We start from the raw sequence: 20,278 nt of genomic DNA on the forward strand, positions 1-20,278 counted from the left end.
GCTCGGGACAGAGGGGCAGCTCGGGACAGAGGGGCAGCTCGGGACAGAGGGGCAGCCCGGGACTGAGGGGCAGCCCGGGACTGAGAGGGATCCCAGTACTGAGAGGGATCCCAGTACTGAGAGGAAGTTCAGTACTGAGATGAAGCTCAGTACTGAGATGAAGCTCAGTACTGAGATGAAGCTCAGTACTGAGATGAAGCTCAGTACTGAGATGAAGCTCAGTACTGAGATGAAGCTCAGTACTGAGATGAAGCTCAGTACTGAGATGAAGCTCAGTACTGAGATGAAGCTCAGACAGGTAGTAGACTCCGGTAAATCCTGGCTGGCTGGCAGATCTGGAAGATTCTGGTTGACTGGCAGATTCTGGTTGACTGGCAGATCTGGAAGAGACTGGTTGACTGGCAGATCTGGTAGAGACTGGTTGTCTGGCAGATCTGGAAGAGACTGGTTGTCTGGCAGATCTGGAAGAGACTGGTTGTCTGGCAGATCTGGAAGAGACTGGTTGTCTGGCAGATCTGGCGGATCCTGGCAGACTGGCGACGCTGGGCAGACTGGCGACGCTGGGCAGACTGGGAGCACTGGCGGCGCTGGGCAGACTGGCGGCGCTGGGCAGACTGGCGGCGCTGGGCAGACTGGCGACGCTGGGCAGACTGGCGACGCTGGGCAGACTGGGAGCACTGGCGGCGCTGGGCAGACTGGAAGCACTGGCAACGCTGGGCAGACTGGGAGCACTGGCGGCGCTGGGCAGACTGGCGGCGCTTGGCAGACTGGCGATGCTGGGCAGACTGGCGACGCTGGGCAGACTGGGAGCACTGGCGACGCTGGGCAGACTGGAGACTCCGGCAGCGCAGGAGAGGAGAAAGGCTCCGACAGCGCTAAACAGGCGGGAGACTCCGGCAGCGCAGGAGAGGAGACAGGCTCTGGCTGCGCTGAACAAGCGGGAGACTCCGGCAGCGCAGGAGAGGAGACAGGCTCTGGCTGCGCTAAACAGGCGGGAGACTCCGGCAGCGTAGGAGGGAAGGAAGGCTCTGGCTGTGCAGAACAGGCGGGAGACTCCAACAGCGTAGGAGGGAAGGAAGGCTCTGGCTGTGTAGAACAGGCGAGGCGCACTGAAGGCCTGGTGCGTGGTGCTGGAACTGGTGCTACCGGATCGAGGACACGCACAGGAAGCCTGGTGCGGGGAGCTGCTACCGGAGGACTGGTGTGTGGAGGTGGCTTTGGATAGACCGGACCGTGCAGGCGCACTGGAGCTCTTGAGCACCGAGCCTGCCCAAGCTTACCTGGCTCGATGCCCACTCTAGCCCGGCCAATACGAAGGGCTGGTATGTACCGCACCGGGCTATGCACCCGCACTGGAAACACCGTGCGCTCCATAGTATAACACGGTGCCCGGTCTCTCTAGCCCACCGGAAAGCACAGGGAGTTTCACAGGTCTCCTACCTGGCATAAACATACTCCCTTCTACCCCCCCCCCCCATTATTTTGGGTTGCTTTACGGGCTTCCTTGCCAACCGTGTTCCCTCGTATCGTTGGCTCCTATCTAGGGCTGCCTCTGCTTCTTCCTTGGGACGGCGATATTCTCCCGGCTGCGCCCAGGGTCCTTTTCCGTCTAATATCCTCTCCCAAGACCAGAAGTCCTTATATTGCTGCTCCTCACAATTAACAGGGAGAGCAGGCTCAGGTCTGAATCCTGACTCAGTCACTCTGAGCCCTCCCCCAATAAATATTTGGGGGTTACTTTCGGTTTTCGCTCTGCGTCGCCGTGTTTTCCTTTTTGACTCCATTCGCCTGTAGCCCTCTTCGCACTGCTGAAGTGAATCCCAGGCGGGCTCCTGCACTCTCTCTGGGTCGGCCGCCCACCTGTCGATTTCTTCCCACGTATTATACTCCATGCCTCTACCGTCCATAACGTCCTCCTTTCGCTCCTGCCAGTTTTCACGCCGCTCGGTCCGTTTGTGGTGGGTGATTCTGTAACGGCGTGGAAAGAGAGTCGGACCGAAATGCAGCGTGTAGGTTACTCATGTTACTTTAATGAAGAAAAACGTGATACATGAAATAACTATACAATACAAAACAACAAACGGAACGTGACACTATTACAGCCTATCTGGTGAATACACAAAGACAGGGACAATCACCCACGAAATACAAAGCGAAACTAAGGCTGCCTAAATACGGTTCCCAATCCAAGACAACAAGAATCACCTGACTGATTGGGAATCGCCTCAGGCAGCCAATCCTATACCACACCCCTAATCAGCCGCGATCCCAAATAATACAAACCCCAATACGACAACAACATATAAACCCATGTCACACCCTGGCCTACCCAAACAATTAACAAAAAACACAAAATACAATGACCAAGGCGTGACATGTGCTTAGTTCGAATCTGTTTATTTTTATAAAAAAAAACTCCCTAGTCCTTGCCAATGACAAGCATACCCATAACATGATGCAGCTACCACCATGCTTGAACATATGAAGAATGGTACTCGGTCATGTGGTGTTGGATTTGCCCCAGGACATCAAGTTAATATCAGGTATCAAGGTAAGACCCAGATGCAGACATGTCGATTTGACTATGGTTTAATATTCCAACAGGGGCAGGCAAAAGACTGGTTGTCTGGCAGATCTGGCGGATCCTGGCAGACTGGCGACGCTGGGCAGACTGGCGACGCTGGGCAGACTGGGAGCACTGGCGGCGCTGGGCAGACTGGCGGCGCTGGGCAGACTGGCGGCGCTGGGCAGACTGGCGACGCTGGGCAGGCTGGGCAGACTGGGAGCACTGGCGGCGCTGGGCAGACTGGCGGCGCTGGGCAGACTGGCGGCGCTGGGCAGACTGGCGACGCTGGGCAGACTGGCGACGCTGGGCAGACTGGGAGCACTGGCGGCGCTGGGCAGACTGGAAGCACTGGCGACGCTGGGCAGACTGGGAGCACTGGCGGCGCTGGGCAGACTGGCGGCGCTTGGCAGACTGGCGATGCTGGGCAGACTGGCGACGCTGGGCAGACTGGCGACGCTGGGCAGACTGGGAGCACTGGCGACGCTGGGCAGACTGGAGACTCCGGCAGCGCAGGAGAGGAGAAAGGCTCCGACAGCGCTAAACAGGCGGGAGACTCCGGCAGCGCAGGAGAGGAGACAGGCTCTGGCTGCGCTGAACAAGCGGGAGACTCCGGCAGCGCAGGAGAGGAGACAGGCTCTGGCTGCGCTAAACAGGCGGGAGACTCCGGCAGCGTAGGAGGGAAGGAAGGCTCTGGCTGTGCAGAACAGGCGGGAGACTCCAACAGCGTAGGAGGGAAGGAAGGCTCTGGCTGTGTAGAACAGGCGAGGCGCACTGAAGGCCTGGTGCGTGGTGCTGGAACTGGTGCTACCGGATCGAGGACACGCACAGGAAGCCTGGTGCGGGGAGCTGCTACCGGAGGACTGGTGTGTGGAGGTGGCTTTGGATAGACCGGACCGTGCAGGCGCACTGGAGCTCTTGAGCACCGAGCCTGCCCAAGCTTACCTGGCTCGATGCCCACTCTAGCCCGGCCAATACGAAGGGCTGGTATGTACCGCACCGGGCTATGCACCCGCACTGGAAACACCGTGCGCTCCATAGCATAACACGGTGCCCGGTCTCTCTAGCCCACCGGAAAGCACAGGGAGTTTCACAGGTCTCCTACCTGGCATAAACATACTCCCTTCTACCCCCCCCCCCCCCCCATTATTTTGGGTTGCTTTACGGGCTTCCTTGCCAACCGTGTTCCCTCGTATCGTTGGCTCCTATCTAGGGCTGCCTCTGCTTCTTCCTTGGGACGGCGATATTCTCCCGGCTGCGCCCAGGGTCCTTTTCCGTCTAATATCCTCTCCCAAGACCAGAAGTCCTTATATTGCTGCTCCTCACAATTAACAGGGAGAGCAGGCTCAGGTCTGAATCCTGACTCAGTCACTCTGAGCCCTCCCCCAATAAATATTTGGGGGTTACTTTCGGTTTTCGCTCTGCGTCGCCGTGTTTTCCTTTTTGACTCCATTCGCCTGTAGCCCTCTTCGCACTGCTGAAGTGAATCCCAGGCGGGCTCCTGCACTCTCTCTGGGTCGGCCGCCCACCTGTCGATTTCTTCCCACGTATTATCTGCCAGTTTTCACGCCGCTCGGTCCGTTTGTGGTGGGTGATTCTGTAACGGCGTGGAAAGAGAGTCGGACCGAAATGCAGCGTGTAGGTTACTCATGTTACTTTAATGAAGAAAAACGTGATACATGAAATAACTATACAATACAAAACAACAAACGGAACGTGACACTATTACAGCCTATCTGGTGAATACACAAAGACAGGGACAATCACCCACGAAATACAAAGCGAAACTAAGGCTGCCTAAATACGGTTCCCAATCCAAGACAACAAGAATCACCTGACTGATTAGGAATCGCCTCAGGCAGCCAATCCTATACCACACCCCTAATCAGCCGCGATCCCAAATAATACAAACCCCAATACGACAACAACATATAAACCCATGTCACACCCTGGCCTACCCAAACAATGAACAAAAAACACAAAATACAATGACCAAGGCGTGACATGTGCTTAGTTCGAATCTGTTTATTTTTATTTAAAAAAACTCCCTAGTCCTTGCCAATGACAAGCATACCCATAACATGATGCAGCTACCACCATGCTTGAACATATGAAGAATGGTACTCGGTCATGTGGTGTTGGATTTGCCCCAGGACATCAAGTTAATATCAGGTATCAAGGTAAGACCCAGATGCAGACATGTCGATTTGACTATGGTTTAATATTCCAACAGGGGCAGGCAAAAGACAGGTCAAGACAGGCAGGGGTCAGTAAGCCAGAGGTGTGGCAAAGGTACAGGTCAGAGGCAGGCAGAGTGGTCAGGCAGGCGGGCTCAGAGTCAGGGCAGGCAAGGGTCAAAACCAGGAGGGCGAGAAAAAGAGAGACTGGGAAAAGCAGGAGCTGATAACAAAAATGCTGGTTGCCTTGACAAACATGATGAAATGGCTACAGACAAACATAGAACACAGGTATAAATGCACAGGGGATACTGGGGAAGAAGGGTGACACCTGGAGGGGGGTGGAGACAATCACAAGGACAGGTGAAACAGATCAGATTGTGACAGTTAATTTCTTTGCCACATTTTTTGCAGTTTAACTTTAATGTCTTATTGCAAACAGGATTCGTGTTTTGGAATATTTTTATTCTGAACAAGCTTCCTTCTTTTCACTCCGTCATTTAGGTTAGTTTGGTGGAGTAACTACAATGTTGTGATCCACCTCAGGTTCTCCTATCACAGCCATTAAACCCTGTACCTGTTTTAAAGTCACCATTGGCCTCATAATGAAATCCCTGAGCGGTATTCTTCCTCTCCGGCAACTGAGTTAGGAAGGACGCCTGTATCTTTGTAGTGACTGGGTGTAATGATACACCATCCAAAGTGTACTTAATAACTAAACCATGCTTAAAAAGTGATATTCAATGTCTGCTTTTTTTACCAATAGATGTACTTCTTTGCAAGGCATTGAAAAACCTACCTGGTCCTTTTCGTTGAATCTGTGTTTGAAATGCACTGCTCGGCTGAGGGACCTTACAGATAATTGTATGTGTGGGGTACAGAGATGGGATTGTCATTGAAAAATCATGTTAAACACAAATATTGCACACAGATTGAGTCAATGCAACTTATTATGTAACTTGTTATGCACATTTTTAGTCCTGAACTTATTTAGGCTTGCCATAACAAAGGGGTTGAATACTTATTCACTCAAGACATTTCAGCTTTTCATTTTGTATTAATTTGTAAAAATGTATAATAACATAATTCCACTTTGATATTATGGGGTTTTGTGTGTAGGTCAGTGACACAAAATCTCAATGTAATTCATTTTAAATTAAGGCTGTAACACAACAGAATGTGGGAAAGTTTGCATGCTTTTTCTCTCCTGGTCTGGTTGAGTAGTGAGCTAGATCAGTGCGGTCACCAACAGTGTGGCCGGGTCATGGGTGATCTGTCCAGACATGGTACCTCGGGTCAGCAGGCAAGACCTGAGCCCAGCCTGGCAGGAGGCTCCACTGACCCATTCACAACAAGCAACGAGAGGATGACCTCAAACACACCAACAAGCACGCACAGACACACACACAAACACAAACACACAGGTAGTTCACACGCATGCATGCACACTCACAAAACACACTCCCACGCATACCACAGCTGGGCTCCCTTCACAGCATGAGATAACAAGAGGATTGAGGCCTTCATTGAGAGGGGTGAGAGGGCAGGCACCTGCTGTGCTGGGATACTCTGTCTGCACCCTTGGTCTGCCTGGAGGAGCTAGCTTGGTAGTATTGTAGCAGGGGGGCAGCTTTCCACTGATTATGGGGAAAGACATCTTAGCTCTATTTGTCTAGTACAGGCATCGGTTGACTAGTACAGGCATCGGTTGACTAGTACAGGCATCGGTTGACTAGTACAGGCATCGGTTGACTAGTACAGGCATCGGTTGACTAGTACAGGCATCGGTTGACTAGTACAGGTATCGGTTGACTAGTACAGGTATCGGTTGACTAGTACAGGTATCGGTTGACTAGTACAGGTATCGGTTGACTAGTACAGGTATCGGTTGACTAGTACAGGTATCGGTTGACTAGTACAGGTATCGGTTGACTAGTACAGGTATCGGTTGACTAGTACAGGTATCGTATGGCATCTTTTTTTTCTTTTCTTTTTTTTTGTATAAAATTGACTAAATAAGTGAAAGTGCATTTGTTTTGAATTTGCATTGGTTTTCCATAATTGCTACTGCTTTGGACCTGACCACGTTCGTGAGAGTATTTCTTATGTGTGAAGATAATGTGTCTTGAGAGTACTTTTAAATGAAGGTGAAGGGGGTGTAGTGAAGATGCATTAGGCGCGTCTCTTTCCAGAACGCGCTTTTTCCTGCCTATCCGTGTGCTTTCATTGTTTGAATTATTGTTGAGTGTTAGTGTTTATAAATTGCCCATTACATACATCACCGGTAATAAATGAATTTACTAATACCCATAATTTCTAATCTACAATGTTTGGTTACAGTCATTTCTGTTAACGTATCAATATACAGTGGGGCAAAAAAGTATTTAGTCAGCCACCAATTGTGCAAGTTCTCCCACTTAAAAAGATGAGAGAGGCCAGACGGATTACCAGGACGTGTACTCAAAGCATGCGCGGACCAACTTTCAAGTGTCTTCACTGACATTTTCAACCTCTCCCTGACCAAGTCTGTAATACCACACTTTGCAGCTGAGCCGTTGTTACTCCTAGATGATTCCACTTCACAATAGCAGAGCTTCCCCGGCCAACTGTAAGTGCTAACAGGGCAGAAATCTGACGAACTGACTTGCTGGAAAGGTGGCATCCTATGACGGACCCAGTTGATACATTGTTGCAGGTTTGCTTGCTAGAGCTCAAGACACAGAAAAGGAGACAGAGGCAGAGTAGGGTGATGAATGCGATTCACCTATACCATGCTTTGCCAATCTCTAGCATCTCTACTTACCAGCTGTAAAGTGAAATGTGTCCGTCGCTATAAAATAAAAGTCTGAGTCCAATTTTTGTCCAAACCGCACCCTATTCCTGTTGAGTTAGACAGTGGGCTGCCATGAGACCACACACTTCACGCAAGACTTCCTGCCACAAAATCTACCACTGTCTACACAGCAGGAATACGGTGTGGTTTGGACAAAAGTTGGATTCAGACGTTTATTTGATATTGAGGGTCACGTTTCACTTTACGTCCGGTAAGTAGAGTTCCTACATATTAGACATACGTCTTTGTTGACATTATATTTTTTCATGGTAGGGTTATTTTCTGTCCCAACCCACCAGAACGATTCACAACTCAGAGTCCAACCAATACACAACCTCTTGATGTTGTTTCCCAAATATAGCTAGCTAGCTAACTTTAGCTGACCATATGCCTTGCTCTAACCTAACATTTCAACGTTACGGACAGTAATGGACAATATGATGACTTGTCTTTGTAAATCCATAACTATGTATGTTATTATTGCACTTTCTGATCTAGGCTCTTATGTTGGATCTTATTTTCTTTCAACCAGGAGAGAGAGTACAAAAGGGAGGCCAGCCTTCAACGACAGCTGTGGAAAGCTGGGAGAACTCTGGTACATTGCCAAAGAGGGTGAGTAAACATTGTCTTGTCACCAAATAAAACCAGTGCCAGTTCATGTCCTGGGCCCATATTCATGTCATGCTGGGTTGAGGGCCTCTAGGTCTGTGTGAGGGACATGCAAGAGCAGAGTCGTCCACTTTTGTTATGAGTGTTAGCTAAAATTATGGATTAAAAAAACAGTATATGCTTTGCACATAAACCCCTGTAAAAAAATATATATATTACAACTTGAAATACTGCAGTGTGTCTGTAATATTTTCAAAAAATGTTAGATGCCAGAGATTTTCCTTTGAGAACTGTATGCTATTATAATGGCTTGATTACTGATACAATGGTGCATGTATTTGTCTTTCAGTTACACCTGTGTTGGCGCCGGCAGCATCTGCAGACGTTGAGTCCAGAGGCCGGGTGACCAAGCTATTGCATATGGAGAAGGCAACTTAAGTGACTGTGAGCTCCAACAAGACAAACATCAGACATGGACTGGGTCAAGTGGCTACAGATAACCTGCACTTCCTAGATTGGATAGTGAAGGAGGTCAGAGACAAGGGGATATCAATGTCTTCCATCCTTTTTTACTGCCGATCACTAAAGGCATTAGAAAAGGTGTTCAATTATCTTATAGCAGAACTAGGTGAAGATGCTTGCACGCTTAGAAAAAAGGGTTCCAAAAGGGTTATTTGTGGAGAGATAGTTCTACCAAGAACTGTTTTGATCTGAAGTAGCCTTTCTGTAAGACAAGAGTTCTTTGTAATGCAAAGGGTTCTACCTAGAACGTTTAATATCCTAAGAACTGTTTTTGAAAGAAAGGATGATTCAAGAATTATTTTTTCGGAAGGCAAGTGTTGTTTGGAAGGCAACAAGGGTTCTACATAGAGACATATTTCCAAGCATGTTCTATTGCAGGGTGATTTTCAGAACTGTTTGTTTTAATATCTGTGTTTTTGCATGTGAATTTATTTGATTTGGCCTGTAAACCAGGATTTCTCTAACACCACTGTGTTAGGGTATAACTAGGCCCTCAAAGAAAGGCCTTTTGATACACTATATAACCAAAATTGTGTATGTGGACACCCGTTCAAATTAGTTTAGTGGATTTGGCTTTTTCAGCCACACCCGTTGCTGACAGGTGTATAAAATTGAGCACACAGCCATGCACCTCCATAGACAAACCTTGGCAGTAGAATGGCCTTACTGAACAGCTCAATAACTTTCAAAGGATGCCACCTTTCCAACAAGTCAGTTCGTCAAATTTCTACCCTGCTAAAGCTGTCCCGGTCAACTGTGAGTGCTGTTATTGTGAAGTGGCAATATCTAGGCTCAGCCGTGAAATGGTAGGCCACACAAGCTCACAGAATGGGAGTTTGCCGAGTGCTGGGGCGCATAAAAATTGTCTGTCCTCGGTTTCAACACTTACTACAGAGTTCCAATTTGCCTCTGGAAGCAACATCAGCACAAGAGCTGTTCGTCGGGAGTTTCATGAAATGAAAGGTTTACATGGCCTAAGAACACCATGCGCAATGCCAAGCGTAGGCTGGAGTGGTGTAAAGCTCACCGCCATTGGACTCTGGAGCAGTGGAAACATGTTCTCTGGAGTGATGATTCACTCTTCACCATCTGGCAGTCCGACAATCTGGGTTTGGCGGATGCTTGGAGAAGCAACCTGCCCCAAGGCATTGTTCCAACATTGTTCCAACAGTAACGTTTTGGTATGGGGCTGTTTTTCATGGTTTGGGCTAGGCCCCTTAGTTCCAGTGAAAGGAAATATTAACTCTACAGCATAAAATTACATTCTAGATGATTCTAGAATGTCATTGTAGGGGTTGGCCCTTTCCTGTTTCAGCATGACAATGCCCCCGTGTACAAAGTGATGGTCCATATAAAAATGGTTTGTCAAGATCGGATCGGTGTGGAAGAACTTGACTGGCCTGCACATTTCCATGACCTCAACCTCATCTAACACCTTTGGGATGAATTTGAACGCTGAGGCCTAATCCAGGACTAATTGCCCAACATCACTAATTATCTTGTGGATGACTGGAAGCAAGTCCCAGCAACAATGTTCCAACATCTTGTGGAAAGCCTTCCCATAAGAGTGGAGACTGTTATAGAAGCAAAGGTGACCAACTCCATATTAATTCCCATGATGTTCAAGTAGCATACTTTTGGCCACGTTGAGTATGTGTAATTATTGTCATAAAAGTTTTTATTTTAAAGGCTAATAAGGCTGTTAGAACCATTCATTGATGTTTCTAGGAAGAACCCTCCAAAGATAAAACGGTTCTCGGTAGAACCTTTAACATATGGTTCTAGGCAAAACCCTTCATATAGGATTCTAGGTACAGTTGAAGTCGGAAGTTTACAAACACTTAGGTTGGAGTCATTAAAACTAATTTTCAACCACTCCACAAATTTCTTGTTAACAAACTATAGTTTTGAAAGTCGGTTAGGACATCTACTTTGTGCATGACACAAGTAATTTTTCCAACATTTGTTTACAGACAGATTGTTTCACTTATAATTCACTGTATCACAATTCCAATGGGTCAGAAGTTTACATACACTAAGTTGACTGTGCCTTTAAACAGCTTGGAAAAATCCAGAAAATGATGTCATGGCTTTAGAAGCAATTAGAAGCTAATTGACATCATTTGAGTCAATTGGAGGTGTACCTGTGGATGTATTTCAAGACCTACCTTCAAAATCAGTGCCTCGTTGCTTGACAGCATAGAAAAATCAAAAGAAATCAGCAAAGACCTCAGAAACAAAGTTATAGACCTCCACAAGTCTGGTTCATCCTTGGGAGAAATTTCCAAATGCCTGAAGTTACCACGTTCATCTGTACAAACAATAGTACGCAAGTATAAACACCACGGTACCACGCAGCCGTCATACTGTTCAGGAAGGAGACGTGTTCTGTCTCCTCGAGATGAACGTACTTTGGTGCAAAAAGTGCAAATCAATCCCAGAACAACAGCAAATGACATTGTGAAGATGCTGGAGGAAACAGGTACAAAAGTATCTGTATCCACAGTAAAACGAGTCCTATATTGACATAACCTGAATGGCCTCTCAGCGAGGAAGAAGCCACTGCTCCAAAACCTCCATAAAAAAAGCCAGACTACGGTATGCAACTGCACATGGGGACAAATATCGTACTTTTTGGAGAAATGTCCTCTGGTCTGATGAAACAAAAATAGAATTGTTTGGCCATAATGACCATTGTTATGTTTGGAGGAAAAAAGGGGGAGTCTTGCAAGCCGAAGAACACCATCCCAACCGTGAAGCAAAGGGGGGGCAGCATCATGTTGTAGGGGTGATTTTCTGCAGGAGGGACTGGTGCACTTCACAAAATAGATGGCTTCATGAGGGAGAAAATGTGGATATATTGAAGCAACATCTCAAGACATCAGTCAGGAAGTCAAAACTTGGTCACAAATGGGCCTTTCAAATGGATAATGACCTCAAGCATACTTCCAAAGTTGTGGCAAAATGGGAAAAACTAATTCAAGGTATTGGAGTGGCCATCACAAAGCCCTGACCTCAATCCTATAGAAAATCTGTGGGCAAAACTGAAAACGTGTGTGTGAGCAAGGTCTACAAACCTGACTCAGTTACTGTCATTATCTGACCTTTAATATCTCTGTTTTCTTTATATTTTGGTTAGGTCAGGGTGTGAGAAGGGTGGGTATGCTAGTTTTTGTATGTCTAGGGGTTTTGTAGGTCTATGTATTTATATGTCTATGGTGGCCTGATATGGTTCCCAATCAGAGGCAGCTGTTTATCATTGCCTCTAATTAGGGATTGTATTTAGGTGGCCATTTTCCCTTTCATGTTTGTGGGTTCTTGTTCTATTTTTAGTTGCCTGTATGCACTACTCATATTAGCGTCACGGTTCGTTTTGTTGTTGTTTTGTTGTTGTTGTTGTTGTTTTGTTTGTTTGTTCAGTGTTCATTCTTAAATTAAGAAGAATGTACGCATACCACGCAGCACCTTGGTCTCCTCCATACAACGAACGTGACAGAAGAACCCACCATAAAAGGACCAAGCAGCGTGTTCAGGAGGAGCAGACACCATGGACATGGGATGAGATTTTGGATGGTAAAGGATCCTGGACGTGGGAGGAAATATTGGCAGGAAAGGATCGCCTGCCATGGGAGCAGGGGGAGATAGCGCAGGAGGAACGGCGATGATACGAGGGGACACGGTTAGCACGGAAGCCCGAGAGGCAGCCTCAATAATTGGAGGCTCAGGTCTCCAACCTGACTCAGCTAATCCCCTCGTGTGCCCCACCCAAATAATTGTTTTATTGGGGATTATATTTAGGTGGCCATTTTCCCTTTTGTGTTTGTGGGTTATTGTTCTATGTTTAGTTGCCTGTCTGCACTACTCATATTAGCTTCACAGTTCGTTTTGTTATTTTGTTTGTTTGTTCAGTGTTCATTCTTAAATAAAGAAGAATGTACGCATACCACGCTGCACCTTGGACTCCTCCTTACAACGAACATGACAGTTACACCAGCTCTGTCAGGAGGAATGGGCCAAAATTCACCCAACTTATTGTGGGATGGTTGTGGAAGGCTACCAGAAACATTTGAACCAAGTTAAACAATTTAAAGGCAATGCTACCAAATACAAATTGAGTGTATGTAAACTTCTGACCCACTGGGAATGTGATGAAAGAAATAAAAGCTGAAATGAATCATTCTCTTTACTATTATTCTGACATTTCACATTCTTAAAATAAAGTGGTGATCCTAACTGACATAACACAGGGAATGTTTACTAGGATTAAATGTCAGGAATTGTGAAAAACTGAGTATATATATTTGACTGAGGTGTATGTAAACTTCTGACTTCAACTGTATAAACATGTACAATGGGTTCTATGAGGACCTCTACATATAGGGTTCTAGGTGGAACCCTTTGCAAATGGTTCTACCTAGCACCTAAATGGCTTCCCATATGGGGACAAACCGAAGAACCCTATATGGTTCTATTTAGCACCTTTTTTTCCAAGAGTGTAGGTTGACAGAGACCAGGAACATAAGGCTGAAATCCAACAGATTGGAATGTAACATGGCAAGACCCTCTCACGGTACAAAATGGAGAGGGGAACTGCAGACAAAACTTTGATCAGGAAAACCTTAGAGGAGTAAATGAACCATTTGCTTAAGGAAACAGCACATCTTTACACCATCAAGGCAGCCTGTACTGGATTTAGTACTGGACTAATTGAGGCAGTTGTAGAACACAGGACATAAATATTTGACTTAGCCTCTATGTTGTCAACAACCTTCCAGTCTTCAGATTACAACATGCAAGATACATTCTGCACATCATCAGTAAAGATTTTGATTACATGGGTTAAGTTGATGAGGAAGATGAAGACTTTGAGATGGAAACACAACTCACATACCCCAAAAAAAGGTACACTTGCACAAACATGGCACCACTGGTTAACAGTAAGCCACTAGAATGAAGCTTTTAATACACAACTGTTGTTCTACAGTGCATTCGGAAAGTATTCAGACCCGTTCCCTTTTTCAACATTTTGCTACATTACAGCGTTATTCTAAAATATATATATTTTAAAATATCCTCATCAATCTACACACAGCACCCCATAATGACAATGTGTATTACATATATTACAAGTATTCAGACCATTTGCTATGAGACTCGAAATTACGCTCAGATGCATCCTGTTTCCATTGATCCTCCTTGAAATGTTTCTACAACTTGATTGGAGTCTAACTGTAGTAAATTGAATTGATTGAACGTAATTTGGGAAGGCACACACCTGTCTATATAAGGTCCCACCGTTGACATCGCATGTCAGAGCAAAAACCAAGACATGAGGTCGAAGAATTTGTCTTTAGAGCTCCGAGACACGATTGTGCCGAGGCACAGATCTGGGGAAGGGTACAAAAAAATGTCTGCAGCATTGAAGGTCTCCAAGAACACAGTGGCTTCCATCATTCTTAAATGGAAGACATTTGGAACCACCAAGATGCTTCCTAGAACTGGCCGCGCGTACAAACTGAGCAATCGGGGGAGAAAGGCCTTGGTCAGGGAAGTGACCAAGAACCCAATGGTCACACTGACAGAGCTCCAGAGTTCCTCTGTGGAGAAGGGAGAACCTTCTAGAGGGACAACCATCTCTGCAGCACTCCACCAATCAGGCCTTTATAGTAGAGTGGCCAGACAGAAGCCACTCCTCAGTAAAAGGCACATGACAGCTCGCTTGGAGGTTGCCAAAAGGTACCTAAAAGGACTCTCAGACCATGAGAAACAACTCTTTGGCCTGAATGTCAAGCGTCGCGTCTGGAGGAAACCTGGCACCATCCCTACAGTGAAGCACGGTGCTGGTAGTATCATGCTGTGGGGATGTTTTTCAGAGGCCGGGACTGGGAGACTAGCCAGGATTGATGGAAAGGTGAACGGATCAGTACAGAGAGATTCCTGATGAAAACCTGGTCCAACTATAATATTTGTTGGTCTTTATCTGTTGTGGTGTAGTACTGTCCTTTTGCTAGCTAGAGAAATCAACTTTAAGTGCTGCTTGTCTTCCCAGTGTCCTACTTGGTGTGTGAACTGTTGACCGCTCATAACTTGCAGATAGTTGTTGACATATCAACCAGGATCAAGGGGCAGAGCAATTTGTGACTTGTTTTGGTAGTCAGTGACTGTATTGGAGGGGGAGTGGTTTCACCTCAATAAGGCAATCAACAATTAGTACAGGGAGGTGTGCTCTCAACCTCTGCTGTGTTAGTTCTTCAGTCTCTCCTGGTTTCTCGGCTGTAAGCGGCAGTCGTGTCAGTTTTGATGCAAAACTAAGACCATTGCCGAAACAAAGACTATTCTGCGGAGTTGTTTTCTGTCTCCCTTTCCTCCAACCCTAATCACTCAGACCCTACCCAGATGGTCATGCTCCATTGCAATCTTCACCCTCTCTCCTACTACTCTCTCCTCTTCTATGATATCATATTTCTCTTCTGCTAAATCCTTCTCACTGCTGTCTCCTGATTCTGCCTCATCGACCCTACTCTCCTCCCTTCTGCATCCTATGACTCGCACTGTCCCCTTTCCAGTGTCCCTCCTCCCCCTCCCTCCTCCCTCTCTGTGGACGACTTTGTCAGCCACTTTGAAAAGGTTGACAACATCCGCTACTCATTCATTCAGCCTATTGTGTCCACTGGTGTCATTCACACAGAACAACCCTACGCCTTGACCTCTTTCTCCCCTCTCTCGCCAGATGACATCCGGCAACTAGTGAGGTCTGGCTGCCCGACATCCTGCCCGCTCGACCACCTCTTCCCTTCTCCAGACCATCTCTGGAGACCTCCCATTCCTCACTCGGCTCAGTCATATACTCACATGGTCTCTCCTATAACTGCTCCTTCCCCCGTTCTGACACCCAGGTGGCAACATGCATCTCTCTGTGCCTGGCAGATATCTCAACTTGGATGTCGGCCCACCACCTCAAGCTCAACCTCGACAAGACGGAACTGCTCTTCCTCCCGGTAGAGAGCAGTCTATGACTTGTGTGGCTGGAGTCTTTGACATTTGTTTTGGTCCTTCCTCTGAAACTGTCTAGTATATAGGTCCTGGATGGCAGGAAGTGTGGCAACAGTGATGTACTGGGCCATACACACTATCTACTGTAGCACCTTGTGGTCAGATGCAGAGCAGTTGCCATACCAGGCGGTGATGCAACCGGTCAGGATGTTCTTGATGGTGCAGCTGTAAAACTTTTTGAGGATCTGGGGACCCATGCCAAATCTTTTTAGTCTCCTGAGGGAGAAAAGGTGTTGTCGTGCCCTCTTCACAACTTTATTGGTGTGTTTGGACCATGATAGTTTGTTTGGACCATGATAGGGGTTCTGAATGTTTCAGCCGCCTCATTGCCCTGAACGGGTACCTAAAAGAAGGTCTCCTTTTGCAACAATTTTAACTTGCTGCTCGGAGCAACCAGCAATCTTTAAAAGAGATGGGATTCACCCTATTTCCAGCAACTGCAAACTGTTGTAGACACTGACGGTCTTGGTCTGGTAGTGCTCCAATCCTCCCTGTCATAATTAGCAAAAGAGGACATGGAAAGCATATTATGTCCCGTAGTGTAGTTAATTTAAGTAACCTAATTTATGTTCCTCTAACTCCCCTAAATAACATGTCAAGATCGGTTCATTGAATATAAGATTTCTAAATAAGTTGTTCACATGCAATTTGTTATTTCCAAATACATTGATATTTTCATGCTAACTGAAACCTAAGACAGTAGGTTAAGTATGAAACAAATCGAATGTAATCCATTTTTAGATTTTAAGGCAACAAAATGGGATGACTGTCTCTCGGTACCCTCCTCTTCATTGACATTCAAGGCACTAGAAGCTGATTTGTTTAAGTCTTTATAATGCTAAATATGTGCATTATTCGGCAATTATTGATATAAAAAAAATGTTACTTTTGATATCTGTTTCTCTATTGACTCCTATGGGGAATTATTTATATAAAAAGTTCTTACAATTGATAATTAACATTCAATTTTTCATCAATAGATGCTTTGATATAAAAACGTGTCATTGATATCGAAAATAACGTTATTGTTGTAAAAAAATGAAATTATTAATAGAAATAATACAATGAATATACCTGTATGTTAAAACGGCTTTCCATACTATACTAGACTACAAAAAGAGGTTATGCCTACTGTTGGCCCCAACATACTGTCAATTGTAAATGGCTCCTTTCCAGCCTACTTTAAAATTGCTCTGATCCAACCTCTTATTAAAAAGCTCAATATTCACCCCTCTTTACTGAGCAAATATAGACCTCTCTCAACTTGCTTTATTTATCCAAGATTTTAGACGTTTTCAACGTTGGCTTATTTGAGTATGAACACCTTATTTGGAAAAATTCCAATCGGGCTTCCACTCACTTCACACAACGGAAACTGCTTTATTAAAAGTCAGTAATGACCTTGTGTTGGCTGAGGATGCCGGCGAATGCTCTATTCTAATTATTTTGGATCTCAGTGCCGCGTTTGATACTATTGATCATTACATACTTGTTGCCCGGCTGGAGAGGTGGGTGGGAATCTCAGGAGTTGCCCTCGACTGGTTCAGATCATATCGATGTGGCAGATTTTTTTTCAGTGAACATGGGTGGTTCAGTATCGTTCCCAGCACCTATTCACTATGCCTTTTGCCTCATCTAAGAATTATAGCTAAAGTCAAATCTTTTTCTTCAGTCCCTGATCTGGAAAAAGGTATACATGCTTTTATTTCCTCTTTGAATGCATGTCTCCGTCATCTACAGTTTGTCCCAAATGCTGCAACTCGACATTTAACAGGCACCTATTTTAGCTTCTTTACACTGACTACCAGTCACTTTTAGACTAGATTTAACAAAAGTATTAATCACATTTAAGACTAGGCTTGGTTTATCCCCATCCTATATCTCTGATATTGTATCTCCCTACGAGCCAGGACACAGCCTGAGATCCTCTAGCATGGCGATCAGAGGAGATCAGGCTTGTAGAGTCAGTGGCTCTATTTAAATCCCTGCTGAAGACACATTTTTATGAAGATGCTTTTAATGTATGATTTCAATGTACCGTATTTTAACTCGTTTTTTTTTTTCCAACATTATTCTTCTGCATCATGAGCTTTACCCAGTACCTGGATATTTTAGCCAAAAATCTGTTTTTTTTCTGGCTGAAACTTGACTGCAAGTGGATCTTCCAGCTAGACAAGAACCCCAAGCCACACATCAACATCCACAAAGAAATGGTTAATTGAACATAATATCAACATTTAGCAATGGCCATCTCAGTCTCCGGACATGAAACCCATTGCAAACCTGTGGTTTGAAATGAAGAGGGAAGTCCATAATTGCAAACGAAGGATATCACGGATATGGAAGGATTCTGTTCTCCAACTTATCAAATATTTTTGAAAAGGCTCAGTGCCATTATCCTCACAGTGAGGTATTGAAAACAGGGGTGTCAATCATTTTGACCCCTACCTTTTTGAGAGAAAATATTACTTGTTAAACAATTGTTTTTCATCTTTATCAAGGATGTCAATCATTTCAGACCACACTGTATATCTCCACACCTTTTAGATGTGTTCATCCTTGTAGAGAAACCTTCTAGGTGCTGTAGTTCATTCAGGCTCTTTGATATTTCACCAGACCTCCCTGGTCTTTCAACCCTAATGCTCCCAGGATATTAGGATTTAGTTGAATTACTTCTGTCTCTTCTCCACAGCCACAGGTTGAACTGACATTACAGTAATTATCTCAAATAACACTTGTGAGTGATGTATGTTGAAGTGGAATAATGAGTGAAACATCAGCCCGATGAGGAGTGAAGGGAGACTGGTGATTACAGAGCTAATGCAATGGAAAGGAACAGGGGAAGGGGAACCGAGCACCACTCCCACTCAAGTGTCTGTCTCGGTCTGTCTGTCTGTGTGGGTGGGTGTGTGTGTGTGTGGGTGGCATGAACATGTCGCATGAATATGTGTGCAAGTGTGAGAGTCTGCATGTGTAGTCAGTCAGGGAGAAGTGAAAGTCATTATGAAACAGATGTCTCCATATGCTCCCAGTAAGCTCTGCTTAATAAGGCTTGGAGGAACTCTTCATCACCAAGCACCAACCTCCCACACACCAAGCCCCACTGGAAGTTTGAGATCAGATCAGCGGTAGTCAGTAGTTCTACAGCTGCACCATCGAGAGCATCCTGACTGGTTGCATTACCACCTGGTATGGCAAGTGTTCGGCCTCCAACCGTAAGGCACTACAGAAGGTAGTACGTACGGCCAAATACATCACTGGGGCAAAAGTTCCTGCCATCCAGGACCTCTATACCAGCCTGTGTCAGAGGAAGGCCCAAAAATTGCCAAACACTCCAGCCACCCTAGTCATAGACTGTTCTCTCTTCTAACGCACGGAAAGCGATACCGGAGCACCAAGTCTAGGTCCAAAAGGCTTCTTAACAGCTTCTACCTCCAAGTCATAAGACTATTTGCATTGGTCTTGGCTTGTAAGTAATCATTTCACTGTAAGGTATACACCTGTTGTCTTTGGCACATGTGACAAATAAAATGTGATTTGATTTGTGTTGATACACTACGCTTCCATAGAGTATCACTCAGGTATTCCCTAACTCCAAGTAACTTTATCTTAATTTGAAGTGCTTTGATAATCTTGGACTGTCAGCAAAACAGCCCTCACAGTGCACATAAAGACTATATTACACACTGGCAGAAATAATTAAAAACTGGTAATGAGATTTATCTGAAAACATATATTTTTTAAATGTTTGTGAGAAGGCGGCATTGTTATTGTGTAGATAAACGTTACGGCACACAAAGCAATGGCAAGCTGGAGTATTAAGGCTAGTTTATACTTGGTCTAACGACATGTCTGTGGACAACAAGAATGCGACAAGGATCGCTGGTCATTCCGGGGCGGCAGAGTAGCCTAGTGATTAGAGCGTTGGACTAGTAATCAAAAGGTTGCAAGTTCGAATCCCCGAGTTGACAAGGTACAAATCTGTCGTTCTGCCCCTGAACAGGCAGTTAACCCACTGTTCCTAGGCCGTCATTGAAAATAAGAATTTGTTCTTAACTGACTTGCCTAGTAAAATAAAGGTAAAAAAAATAAAAATTCCAGTGGAATGTCTTTAGACCGTTGCTGCAACTGTCCGTTTCCTTGTCGCACAGACATGAAAAAAAAGTATCTGCGACTGTCGCAACATCCGTTGTCGTGGTTGCCGGACTGCTACAGCAACTAGAACAAATCCTCTTGTGACAAGGAGTTCTAAAATTCTCTGATAGAATGACCTTTTATTTCGTCACACTGTAGTAGTAAGCTATTTTCTGTAAACGTGCCATTACTTTGTAAATAATTATGTACTTGGGGTTTATTTTCTTGTAATAATTCATCAAAAGTAGCTAAAGTAAATACGTCATCATATACTCTGTTCATGATATGAACTGACTAGAAAACTAGCTAGCAATGAACCAAAACATTGTTTAGAAAATTGCTTTAAGTTGCCTGGCTAGGTTGACATTTACCGAATTCATTTTTAAA

The 20,278-nt window shown here is 45.3% G+C and overlaps 1 protein-coding gene across 4 annotated transcripts in view; it reads right to left on the bottom strand.

Moving 5' to 3' along the window:
- LOC115113350 (DNA nucleotidylexotransferase) overlaps positions 1-20,278 on the bottom strand; it is a 143,542-nt gene that overhangs the window by 107,530 nt on the left and 15,734 nt on the right. The window lies entirely within an intron of this gene.

This window comes from Oncorhynchus nerka, linkage group LG28 (genome assembly GCF_034236695.1).
Source record: "Oncorhynchus nerka isolate Pitt River linkage group LG28, Oner_Uvic_2.0, whole genome shotgun sequence".
In the NCBI taxonomy this organism is placed as follows: Eukaryota; Metazoa; Chordata; class Actinopteri; order Salmoniformes; family Salmonidae; genus Oncorhynchus; species Oncorhynchus nerka.